The 13,722-nt window shown below is 36.7% G+C and overlaps 1 pseudogene across 1 annotated transcript in view; it reads left to right on the top strand.

Moving 5' to 3' along the window:
* LOC132684263 (uncharacterized) overlaps positions 1 to 13,722 on the top strand; it is a 219,753-nt pseudogene that overhangs the window by 76,246 nt on the left and 129,785 nt on the right. The window lies entirely within an intron of this gene.

Genomic DNA, 13,722 nt, shown 5'->3' with positions numbered 1-13,722 from the left:
GCCTGGGTGGCTCAGTTGGGTAAGCATCCAACTTCGGCTCAGGTCATGATCTCATGATTTATGAGTTCGAGCCCCGTGTCGGACTCTTGCTGACAGCTCAGAGCCTGGAGCCTACTTCGGATTCTGTGTCTCCTCCTCTCTCTGCTCCTCCCACACTCATGCTCTGTCTCTCTCTGTCTCTCAATAAATAAACGTTCAAAAAAATTAAAAGAAATTAAATCAAAGTTTGTATGATTTTTAGAGCTCTTCTTAAATTTTAATATATATTCTCTTCCATGCCATTATATATTTAACAAAATCATTTTAATGACTGATATTCAGTTTTATGATAAATAATTTCTTTATTGATTTACCTGCTAATGGCCATTTTTGTGTTTTCTGTCTTTTGCTGTAGTGAACACAGTCACTGACGAGCACATTTATAGTCAAATCTATGAATATATTCAGAATTACTTCCTTAGAATAAATGAACATGCATAGAATAACTGCATCAAAAATTATGTTTATTGTCAACCTATCCCCAGAAAGTATCAATTTAAATTTCTGTCACCAGTATTTTAGAAAAACCTGTCCTTTTTCTTCATGCCCAGATAAAATGTATAAATTATCTTTTATTTTATCATTCTTCCCAATACAATAAGTGTCATAGGTTGGGTTCCCAAAAAAACACGTTTTAGGGGTTTGTTTAAGAATAACTCAAGTGAGAGGTTAGGGAAACAGGATAAGACAGAAGGAAATCGAAGTGCAATGCAATTTCAGCAAGGGTTTACCAGTCTTTACAGAGGACTCGAGAGCTGGGAGGTTCCTTCAAGATTGTCCAGGCTTAAGGCAAGTGGTCTGGGACTTGATATGCTTATAACAATTTTCAGGCATCCCTGGATGGGGCCTGACCTTGGATGAGAAGGTTCTCTTCAGCTAAGGGCAATTGTTACGGAGAACAACTTGGCCATAAACAGTGACCATGGCTGGCAGTTGAGGAGTTAGTATGGTTCTGAAGGGGATAATTGGGCAGTGCTTCCAGAGCTGCTACGGCAGTCCATGACTTGTCCCACTCAGATCTGCTTGCTTTGTATAATAATTAGTAGGAAATCTCCTCCGGGATTCTGATTATTTTGTTCCCAGGAAAATTTGCAAGGGTAAGGCTAATGAAATGAACTACAGTCCTTGTCACTGCAGCTGGTCTTGAGGCTGAACTGAGACTCAGCATCTTCTCATTATAGCCCTAGATTTCTTTTAGTCTAATTCCATTACCAACTGTCATAGGTAGGGGTCTCTGGGATGTGCATAGAGGACATTTCTTGAAGAGTGCTCTTGGGAACAACACAGGTGAGAGGTGAAGGAAGGAATTGGGCAGATGGATGAGTTGAATTGAGATGCAGCTGGACTGAGATACAGTTGCCTCGGCCAAGTCTATGGGAACATCAGAGCTGGAATAGCTTTTCAGATTGGCCCTGTCTTTGCACAAGTCAGCAGGACTTTATTCTTATACCAGACCAATCTACGGATGCAGGCTTCTCTAGAGTAGGGGATGTGGCCTTGGGCAAAGTGGGTCTCTTCAGTTAATGATGCTTCTAGAGAGGGACTCAGCTGAAATCTGCCAGTTGCTAACACCCCCAGGAGCTGAAGGAATGATTATTTCAGTCCCCAAATGGAATCTGGGCACCAAGCGATGGTACTCATTACAGCAGTTTAAATGGCATTTCATGATTACTGTAATTTGTATTATTTGATATGTCTGTTAACTATATGAATTCTTTCTTTTGGAATTACATATTAGTTTCTTCTATTTAAAAAAAATAATGTTTATTTTTGAGAGAAAGAGAGGCAGAGTGTGAGCAGTGGAGGGGCAGACAGAGAGGGAGACACAGATTCTGAAGCAGGCTTCAGGCTCTGAGCTATCCGCACAGAGCCTGACACGGGGCTCGAACTCATGGACTACAAGATCATGACCTGAGCTGAAGTTGGAAGCCTAACCGACTGAGCCACCCAGGTGACCCTCTTTCTTCTATTTTTCTATGTAGATAACATTTCATTGATTTGGGTTTTTTTCTGTCACATGTTGCAAATACTTCCATTTTTTCAATTTTGGTTTTCAATATATCCATATTTAAATTTTATATAGAACAATGTATTTATCTTTTTCTTTTGCATTTCTTTCTTCCAGATGAGTTTTAAGAGTCCTCTATCAAGCTTACAGAGAATTACTAGATAATCAGATCTAGTAATTTTATTTGTTAGATTTAAATATTCAGTTTACTTGGAATTTATTTTGGTGCATGGTATACACTTAAATTATGTATGTTTTCCAGATAATTCAACAATTATCCCAGCACCATTTTTGCGTGATACTTCTCATCTTCACTGAATTTAAGATTTCTATGTAATTATTAAGTTATTTTATATACCAGCTTCTGTCTATATGATATTCTTTTCATCAGTTAACCTGCTTATACTTACATCAAAAAATTCCCTAAATTATTATAGTTTTATAGTATGGCTTATTACTTAGTTGAGCTCACCCACCAGAATGCACAGATTATTGATACAAGGGTAGGTGATCATGGTTATCTTATATACCTAAATTTTTTATACATCTTCTTGTTTATTTTTTTACATTTATTTATTTACTTTTGAGAGAGAGAAAAAAAGTGCTAGAGGGCGAGGGGCAGAGAGAGAGGAGAGAGAGAGAATCCCAAGCAGTGTCTGCACTACCAACACAGAGCTCAATGTGGGGCTCAAACTCATGAACTGTGAGATCATAACCTGAGCTGAGGTCAGACACTTAACTGACTGAGCTAACAAGTGCCCCTATGCCTCTTTTTCTTATATGAACGCATCTGTATTTCTTTACTTCTGATCATCGTTCTATGCATTTTACCACTTGAAATATGTTTAAACACAGTTTGAAAGTGTCACACTCTTGTCTTTTTTTCCTCTTCTTTTTGTTACAGTCAGTTTTTGAAAACAACCCCTGAGCTGCATGTTTCTTTTTAAATTCCTTATATTTTCTATTTCAGGCTTCAACAATATAAATATATATTTATTGAGGTTTGAAAGAATAAGATCATCACTTCCTTTCTGTGTCAACTTCTTGGCTCTTGATTTCTCTACATCACAAACTATGTCTAGAATATCTCACGATGAGGTAGGAAAACATGGGAAAAAAGTAGATTAAAATACACTGAAGTGACACATATTCACTTTTCTGTCCTTTTATTACTTTTTCCTAAAGAGATGTCATTGATAAGGCTTTAAGTGTTTAGGCTAGATTTACTTTCAGGGAAGTTATAAATTGGGAGACCTCTGAACTTGGTGGAAAATTTTGGAACCCATAGAATGAAAAAGCTACTCATTGCTTCTGTTTATGTGTTTCTATTCATCCTAACATATCACTGAGTGAAGGACTGGCTCTGTAATTTGCAGGAATGAGTACAAAAATGAAAAGATAGGGTCTGCGGTTCAGAAAATATTAAGAATTTCAAGATGGTGATACCAAAGCATTCCACCGAGTGTGGAGCCATTTTGCAACTGCGTGGGTTTAAGGTCCTCAAAGCTGGCTTGTGCCGGAAGCCACCCCACACACTGTGCGGGGCAGCAGTGTGACAGGGGGGAGGACACTGGCAGCCATGGTTACTTTCCTGGCGAAGCTCACAGGGTCAGTGTAGATGAGAGCTGAAAAGTGCCAATTCATTTCCTTGAATAGTGCTCCATTATCTTCTGTAATTCAGGATTTGTTGTAGAACTTTGATCGCTTTACACTTGTCCCCAATTCCCAACATAGTTTTTCAACTGCTACAGCCTTGGATAATCATTTAGCAGAATTTGTTAAATGACTACTGTGTGCAGAACACCCTACTATCACCCGGGTAAAGATAAGATTAGTGGCTTATTTTTATCGTTAAAAATCATTCCCAATAAAGCAGTATAAAGGTCCTTTGCAGAGGGTATTTTCATATCTATGGCAAGCATGTATGTACTCTGATTCATAACAGCCGCTGGAAATTTTCTTCTCATTAATCTGACTCCCCGAAAGGATATTGTCCTCCAAATGCAAGGAGCACTGTCACGAAGGAGGAAATGTATCTTATTAGAATAAGACTCTTGTAGATAATGACTGCGTGGTTTGTCTTGATTTGGGGACTAATATATATGTGCTCATTTTCTTTGGGGGAAGAGGATAATATCAAAATATATTAGCCAAAGAGCCGCAGGGGTAGGTAAGAAATAGGCAGAAATAGATTTCCTTTAGCAATTGATTCCTCAGCATGCTAGTTATGTTCAAACAAGCACTGGATTTTTTGACATCTGTTTTATTTTGTTTCTTGCCTCTTCCAGTATTCAAGCTGTCAGCTCTTGCTCTGTTAACAATGGGGGCTATGAGCTGAAGTGTGTTCAGATCACTGATGAACACTATAAGCCCTGGTGTCTTCCACACCACCAGCTGAAATGAGACAGCAAACACTGTGAGAGGAAGTCACGGTGAACACGTATTACCTGCTGCAAAGGAACAGCGTGTTGAGAGCAATAAAACTTTTTCCAGCACTATGTACCATTTTGCAAGATTGTGTGTTTGAAACAATCATTTTTTTATGCCTATAATTGACTTCACATGTTCCTTTCCATAAACAGCTGTTGCCTTTTGTGTCTCAGGAACCATTTGGGGCTCTGGGTTCCTATTCACTCTCTTTTAAGGGAGGGCAGACAGCAACAGCAATATGATTCATGGTGATGAGCTGTGACAGGATTCAAGAATTGAAAGTGATGTTAAGTGTCCCATGGAGTTTATAAGAAATTCCAAACAAAGATTTCTGGAAAATGCTTAAATGCACAAACAAAGCAAGAAGGGTGAAGACTTTCATTCTCCCTGTGCATTTTGTTACTGTGCTTCAACAAGAAACAGTCTCTGCAGACTCAATAGAAAAAAAAAAAAACAAAACTACATGTATTCATAGTAGTGTTTTATTTTTTGATAAAAAACACATATTCCCTCACTTATGTTTATTTAATTAATTAAAATTCTCCGAAAGACTTGGTGTGCTAACCTCAACTCATTCAGCAGGGGAGACTGAATGAGTCAAGGGGAGGCTCCCATAATTTTCACCTATACCCTAATTGTACTCCCCAAAGGAGAAGTATCTTCTTTAATTCATGCAACACATTTTTTCTCAGGGCTAAGTAAAATGTAAATAAAACTAGCTCTTTAAAATTTTGATATTATCTGCTAACACCAGTCTACATACAAACAGTGTACGTACTTGCTTCTGTGAAAATGCGGCAAGACTGCATTCTTTTCCAAATGAAGGGTTTTTTCCAGAGTCTTTTGTATAGAAATTCTGGGACCACAACTGCTTATTCCCCAGTTGGTTATAGGGGTTTTTTTCCCAAGTTAACTCTTTCCGTTATTTTTTTTTTCTTTTTCTAACTTCCCCAATTTTTTTTTCCTTTCTAGTTTCCTCGTCACTATATATCCACTCTGGCAACAAAGCTCTCCTTCTGAACCTCCCTTGGGGTTTTAGTACTGTATCACAGCTACATCCCCAAGCCATCTCTGTCAAAGATATGAATCCCCTTCATATTCTAGGGGTTCCTGGATTAGCAAGATTCCTTAGGCTACTTGAAGTTATGCAAATGAATGACAACATTTCATGCACCCTAGAATTTACTTTCTTGAGCAAAAGACTAGTGGGCAATTGGGATTAAATTTAACACTGCAAGGTGGTGGGGCAAGGCAGAGACCCCTGTTATATACCAAAAGAAAGAAATACCCTAGCCAGTTTAACACAATTAAGTAAGAACAGTGTCCTCTGCAAGTGAAATTGTGCATGTTTCCTCTGAGCAACTATACATGATTTGAGTTGTGGGTTATTCTCTGGAAGTCGTTCAGCATAATCAATGAAGAGCAGCAGATGCCATTTTGCTGGGCACCAGTGAAGGTGGGTCTGAACTGACGTGTGCAAGTTCATGCTCTCGTGGTAGTTAATGTCCATCACCTGTAAGGTCTACAGTTTGCCCGAAATGAATTAGTAACAACTGGAATTTTAGAAAGAAGAGGAAGAAAATTAACATATTAAAGTTTCTTCCTTTTAGAATTACGTGGATGAACTAAGATGATGTATTCTATACTGTAAACAAATTTCCCCAAAGCGTGGTTTTGCTACACTTGGGATGAAATGAGGGACAGAGTTGTTTTCCTCTGATATCATGGTCCACTTAGTAAAAACTTCCAGTAGTCCCAAAGAAAAGCTGCCTACCATCAACTATTGACATTAGCAATTACTCTGCTTAATTAAATTCTGTATTGACATAAACAGAATCTCTGCGTACAGCCGTCTAATCCTAATCCCACGAAAGATGGGAAGACTTTTCTTCATTTGTTCAACAAACATTAATGGATCATCTCCTTTTTGTTTGGCACTGTTCACAAGAGTGATGTTTCTGCCCCTGGAAGGCATTCATTACAAATGTAGTTGAAAGACTAGTTCACCTATAAAATGAAGTTTGATAGCAGCTCCTCTTTTCCTAGAAGTAGATCATGGAATGCTGAATAAGACAGGGCAGGGACATCCAAGGGACGTCCAAGGGACTATCTTAGGGATAGTCTAAGTCCAGCATCTGACTTAGACTATCTTAGCATGGTTTAATGACTTTATTTCAAGTTCATATTTGGGAGTTTGCTGTTACACATGCTTTTCTGCCAAAAGCTATTGGGATTATTTAGATCATATTTACTTTTGTTTCCCATTATGAAGTCAGATGGTTAAGGTGTTATTGCTTTAATCACACTGATTTGTCCTATGTATAATGGAAGTCCACAATCATGCAGTTGTGTACATGTAAAGGAGTCGCCTTTCATGTTAAGCCCTATGGGGCTATTTGTGGTTTACCTGCATTTTTATCCAGAACCGCCCTCAAAACATCATGTGTCAGTCAGAAATGCATTTGCAGTGCTCATAGACGCAGGGCTATGATTTTGCTGACAATGTGTCACTGTCCAAGACAGTAGAGAGAAGGCAACAGGATGTGATAAAATAATAATAATAATAATAATAATAAATCTTAGAGACCAGAAGTGCTTTTTGCCAAACAGTTTGGCCTTACAAAATGTGTACAGAAAAAAAAAATCATGGTGAAAGATACAGAAAGGAAACCAACTTTAAAGGCTTAACACCACCACCTGGTAACAGAGTGAAAGACTTGAGAGTAAAGGCCCCCAAAACTGGCCACCAATCCAGACACAAAAGCACTGGCTTTAAAGGGGTGTGTATAAGGCTTGAGTGCTTCACTAGCAAGGCAGCTCCAGCGTTTTATGAATTGGCCATATTATCTCTTCATTACTGGAGACAGAATAAAGCATAGTAAGGGAAGCAGGAAGTGGGCTTCTCTTTTCCCTAGATCTGAGATGTTTTCTGTGTTATCTGTTATTGACTTCACCCTTTGTTGTGCTTCAGTTTCTCCGTATCAACTTGTCCTAAAATTTTCTCCATTAACCAAAAACGAGAAACTGCAAAGATCTCCAAGCAGAAAGAAAGATGGATAAGAAGAGCTAGAATGAAACAGGGTTGGCACGATAGGCATGCATTTCCCTGGGGCTGACACAGGGCCACCAGAGCACAAGAACAAGAAAGATTGCAACAACAGCGTCAGCCACAGGATCCTACAGCGCCCTTACTTCCCCTTTCCCAGACACAAACTTTGCAAACACATGAACCTCCCTACAGACACTCTTTAAATAACTTCTACACATGCATCCTTTCATTCGACTGTTGAGATATTTCCAACTTCCTCTCATGTTCCTACCATTGTTTTGCATTTTCCTTTTTCTTTATTAAGCAAATGATAAATACTTACTGAAGATGAATTAGAAAATGCCAATCTACAAAAAAAAAAAATTCCAATCAGCAAAAAAAAATACATATATATATATATATATATACACATATATACATACATGTGTATATATATATATATATATATATATATATATATATACATACACATACACATATATATTTTGGGTTCTTCCAGAACTTTTTGTTTGTTTGTTTTGTTTGGCTTTTATCAGTTCTGGTATCATATCGATTGAGTGGTTTTTTAACCTAACCTATTTCTTTTTTCTTTATTTAAATTACTTAATATATTATAAACATATTTGTTCTGTGTCAGTTAAGATAATTCTACTACATAGTTTCCAATACTTACATAATATCCCATTCAGTGAATATAGCAAAGTATCCCTACGCATTTTCCTACTATCAAATAAGAATTTTTACTCTTTTATTTTTGGAAAATAATGCCGCAGTGAATGCTCTTCTGTTTTTACAAACATCTTCAATTATTTTCTTAGGTTCAATTCTTGAAAATGTAATTATGCAGTCAGTTATAAGGCATTGATACATAGCCAAACTAGAATCATGAAGCTGTATTTCATTCTCCTAGGAATTTCACAGTACCGTTTATTCTCAACCTCACCATTTGGTGGGTCCAACAGTATCTGATAATTGTTTCTGTTTACCTGTTAACGTTTTTATACATGACACTGAAATTTGTTTGTGTATTCCTTGGCCTTTTGAATACTTTTTATATTATATTGCTTCTTTATGCCATTTGCCATTGTTCTAGGGGCATGTACTTTGTTTTTGATATATAGGAGTTTGTTATTTATTGTAGATATTAATAAACCCCTTAAAGTGAATATATATTCTAATATTTTTCTACTATATTATTTGATTTTTTACATAGTTTGTGGAAGTTCTTGCTATTTTGAAATATTCTTTTGTGGAATATGGTTTTCTTTGTTTTGCCCCCAAATAGAATTTTACTCTGAAATATTTCATGTTCAACAAAATATGAATTTTAAAATATGAATTTAATAATAAATTTCAAATATGTGAAACCTCTACTTCTGGAAGATAAAAGTATAAGTTTCTCCCAATATTTTGTGTATATATAGTGTTTCATTGTATGGATTACTATGAACTATTTTTACTCACAACACTTCTGACACCAAATATGTAGGTTTTCCACACCAAGCAACTCCCTAATTCTCTTCAGAGATCAATTGAGTGTCCCACAAGTCAATTCAATTGTAACATTAACTACCTGGCATTAGCACAGACCCCACAGAAATAAGGACATAGTCCCACAACACTGCTTCCACTTCTGATGCCAGTTGCAATTCCCAGGCCTCCCATACTTTTGATCAACTAGCTCTAAATTGAGATTTTTTATAAGCCTCTCCTCGGGTTCAATAATTGCTTGAATGGCTTATAAAATGAGGAAGACATTTTACTTACTACTACATTCATTCAGTATAGAGGGTACAACTCTGTAACAGCCAAATGGAAGAGATGTTTAGGGCAAAGTATTGGGGATAAGGGACACAGAATTTGCAGGTACTCTATGGGAATGCCATCCCTCCAGCATCTTCAGTTTGTTCACCAACTGAATCTTTCCAAACCCCACCATTCTAGGGGATTTTAATGAAGGTTCTATTATATAAGCATAATTTAGATTCTTGGCCATTGATGATTAACTCAGTCTTCAGCTCCTCTTCTCTCCTCCCCTGCTTCAAGTACAGGAGTGAGGATATTGAGGGAGGAAAAGTTCCAACCCTCTAATCACATGGTTGGTTCCTCTGGCAACCAGCTCCCATCCTGAAGCTATCTAGGGACCCACCAATACTATCTCATTAGCATAAACTCAGGTATGATTGAAAGGGGATTATTATGAATAACAAAAGCTGTTTCTCTCATCTCTATCACTCAGAAAATTATAAGGATTTTAAAAGTTCTTGTTCCAGGAGCCAGAGGTTGAAGACCAAATATATATTTCCTGTTAATATCACAATTACCATAGTTTTTTTGACTAGTCCCTGATAAATTGAAACCAATTTATGTCCTGGCACATAATCTATAGACATTTATATTATTTCCTTAGGATACATTTCTAAATGTGGAATAGAGTGTAAAATATATATAGTTCTCTAGGCTTTTGATAGAATTTACAAATCTATCTTCAAGAAAAGGGAACCAGTTTATATTTCCATCAACATATAAGAGGATCAGTTATTTTCTATCCACCAACACAGGATATTGTCGGTCTTGTTTATTTTGCATGTGGATAGACAAAAATAATTTTATCAAGGGGTGCCTGGGAAGCTCAGTCAGTTATGTGTCTGACTCTTGATTTTGGCTCAGGTCATGATCTGATAGTTGGTGAGATCAAGCCCTGTGTCGGGCTTTTTGCTGACAGTGTGGAGCCTGCTTGGGATTCTGTCTCCCTCTATCTAAATAAACTTTTTGACAAATGAGAACAAAAATAATTTTATCAAATTCTAATTGTTAATGTAAAGTTTTGATAGGGAGAATGTAGTAACCAAATTTTAGGAAAGCTTAGGAGTCAAGTTGAGTTTAGAATTGATGTAGGGAAAAAGAGCAAGGGAGTCTATATCTGTTATCAGCTTGGAAATGATACAATAAAGTTGATATTTTAGGAAAATCACTTCGATGATTAAGAAATCTGTTGTAACAATTCAGGTATGATTAAATAAGTTTTAGCAATGAAGGAGCAGGAGGAATTATAGTTGATTTGACAAAGGAACTAGAGAATGTGATGAGAGATTAAACAAAAAGAGAAGATCATTTCAGGTTTTCCTACTTGTCGGAAATGATAGTAATAGCATGATGACAGGGAGGTTATTGGACTGCTGAGTTTATGATGATGGGGCAGGGGGGAGGTGGAGGAAATATCCATTTGGCAAACCCACTGCAAGTTAAATTGGGTGAGAGCTAAGGAATATCCCCATGATGTGCCTAAGAGATCATAAAAAATATCATGCTTGCATTTCTGGCATTATAATCCAAAGTTTATAATGGGCTAATGAGCTGAATTTTCCAAAAACTTAGAATGTAAGTCTGTGCTAATTTGTTGAGAGGTGGGAGAGTAAAAAGAATAGCTGGACAGCTTTTATTGAAAGGCCTAGAATCATAGAAAGAATCTTAGAGATTGCCTAGTTCAGTAGTTTCCAAATTAGATGCTCCCAGGAACTTGAATTTAAGAAGTTAGAGTTTGGGGGCGCCTGGGTGGCGCAGTCGGTTAAGCGTCCGACTTCAGCCAGGTCACGATCTCGCGGTCCGTGAGTTCGAGCCCCGCGTCAGGCTCTGGACTGATGGCTCGGAGCCTGGAGCCTGTTTCCGATTCTGTGTCTCCCTCTCTCTCTGCCCCTCCCCCGTTCATGCTCTGTCTCTCTCTGTCCCAAAAATAAATAAAAAACGTTGAAAAAAAAAAAATTAAAAAAAAAAAAAAAAAGAAGTTAGAGTTTGAAGAAGGTAACTCAAGGATGGTACTGTGTGTGTGTGTGTGTGTGTGTGTGTGTGTGTACATGCACATGTGCATGTGTGTGAAGGGGAGAATATGGGTGTGGAGCTCTTCCAGGATTTTCATCTATTACAGAGGAACTCTAATTTTTAATCATTTAGTATATAAGGATTTTATTTAAAATGGTAGCCTTAAAATATTTGAAACTAGTAATCCTAAATTTACAAATGAAAAAAAATTGAGCCTCAGAGAGACTGAATAACTTGTTTACACTCATCCGTTTGTTCATTCATTCAGTGAATATTTAGTGAGCACCTGCTTTGGGCTAGGAACTGACATGGGCACTGGCAGTACAACAGTGAATAAGACCAAAGAGTCAAGGGGAAGAGACAGACATTGATCATAACCACCACACAGACTGGTATAGAAATGCCAAATGAGGTGGCTTAGGAAGCAACAGGCTCTGGATGGGCCATGTCTTAGCTCAGGCATCCTTCCAGTATTGTGTACACTGCCTTTCACCATGGTAGTGAACCTGCCCAGACCCTGAAATGACATCTAAACTTGAACTAAAGATAAAAAAAATTCCAAAGAAATCATAAAGAAGTTAACTAAGTTAATCAGGGACTGAAATATTACTCAAGGCAAAATCACTCTATTCCATATCATTAGAAACAATTATGTCCCACTTCTTAATGGTAGTGATCTTAATGTTGAAATTGTGCCTTTTGTGTTTTCAGCAGACATTGACTTTTTGGTCCTCTTGTCATCAACCTCAAATTCTATTACCCTTTATTGGCTACACCGAGTCCCCCTCCATACTTCTCCTCTTCCTGTGGTCTTTTTGGTGTCATTAGCATCTCTTGCCTCAGGAACTATTGACATACTGATAGCAGCAACTTCTACAGGCGTCCTTTTAACTTTGCTGTGGATCAATATATGCCATGCAATTTATTTTATTGTTATGACTTTACACTTTCTATCATAAAAGCAATGCATGTTCATTGGAAAATTTGGAGGAGGAAAATTTGGAAAAAAAATGAATCATAAAATAACAAAGAACAAAAACAGTAGAAACCACCCATACTGCCATAGAGAAGTAACAATTGTTAACATATTGGCATAAATCTTTTCAAGTGTTTTATTTGCATAAAGGAAAATGCTTTTATGAAATAGGATTATACTATGCCTTCTATTATACAATATACTTTATTAAATATTTTAAAACATTATTTAATGTTATCTAATTTTATACTATATTATGTTTAATGAGTGCACTATAATAATAGTTTATTTAGAATTATCTTTGTGTTAGTTACCTTTGGAAAGTAAATTTATGTGCATTGCCTCATTGAAATTCACAGCAACCATATAAAGTAGACACTGTTACCATCCCTATTTTACAAATGAGGAAATGGAGCACCGTACAGGTTGGGTAATTGGCTCAAGGTTTCACAGCATGGAAGTAGCAGAAATAGGATTTGAACCCAGGGACTGGAACTCTGGAACCCAAGTTTTTCAAGCTGATTATATAATGCATAGCATACCATTGTTTTTTCATAATTGCACTATTCCAATTTACTGATGTTGGATACTTAGATTTGCATTTTTTAACTATTTGAAGAAAATTATACTACATATTCTTACAGAAAAATCTTTGCTCCCATACATGGTAATTTCCTTAAGTAAATTTCGCTGATTAAAACTGTTCAAGTCCAAGGGTTACTTGCACAATTTATGGCATCAAATTTTTATGCAAACTTAAATCTTAAGGCAGCCCAGCCTCACAGACATAAGACTAAAAATTGGAAGCAATAAAACACTAAATCCAAATCCTTTTGATTTTTAACAAGTCATATCACCACTGTGTATCTTGTGGGAAACAAGCCTAACAATCTGTTCCTACCTTAATGTTATGAAATATTTTAGAAGTCAAAAAGACGAATTCTAAAAGAATTTAGATTTGACAAAATCTTGAAGATGCAGTTGCCTTCCATAGATAATGATCACTCAGTAATGGCTTGATGACTGACTAGGCCAGAAAATGTTGGGAAAATGTCCTGTGTTTTCTTATTTTTGTGATATTTGACTTAAGGAACTGTTTGCTTGAGTTGTTGATAATTACAGAGATCATTAGAAGCTGAATAAATGACATATTGGGAGATTAAGATCAAATGGTCTTTGTTGACCTATTTACCTTTTACAAATACATCAAGGAATTATATCTACCATTGCTTTAATAGAATTTCCAAGTGTGCCTGTTTACAATATTGGTATTTCTGGAAATGTGTTTATACATGGAAATTATTGATGACAGATATTAAGCTACAGTAGCACTTTGGAAACAGTTTGACATTTTTGTGTTTTAACTTTTTCCAAACCAAAAATTAGGATAAAAAGTCTGGC

Source organism: Panthera onca, chromosome C2, assembly GCF_046562875.1.
Source record: "Panthera onca isolate mPanOnc1 chromosome C2, mPanOnc1 haplotype 2, whole genome shotgun sequence".
NCBI lineage: Eukaryota > Metazoa > Chordata > Mammalia > Carnivora > Felidae > Panthera > Panthera onca.
Note: the sequence above shows the minus strand (reverse complement) of the source record. Positions and strands in the feature narration are given on the sequence as shown.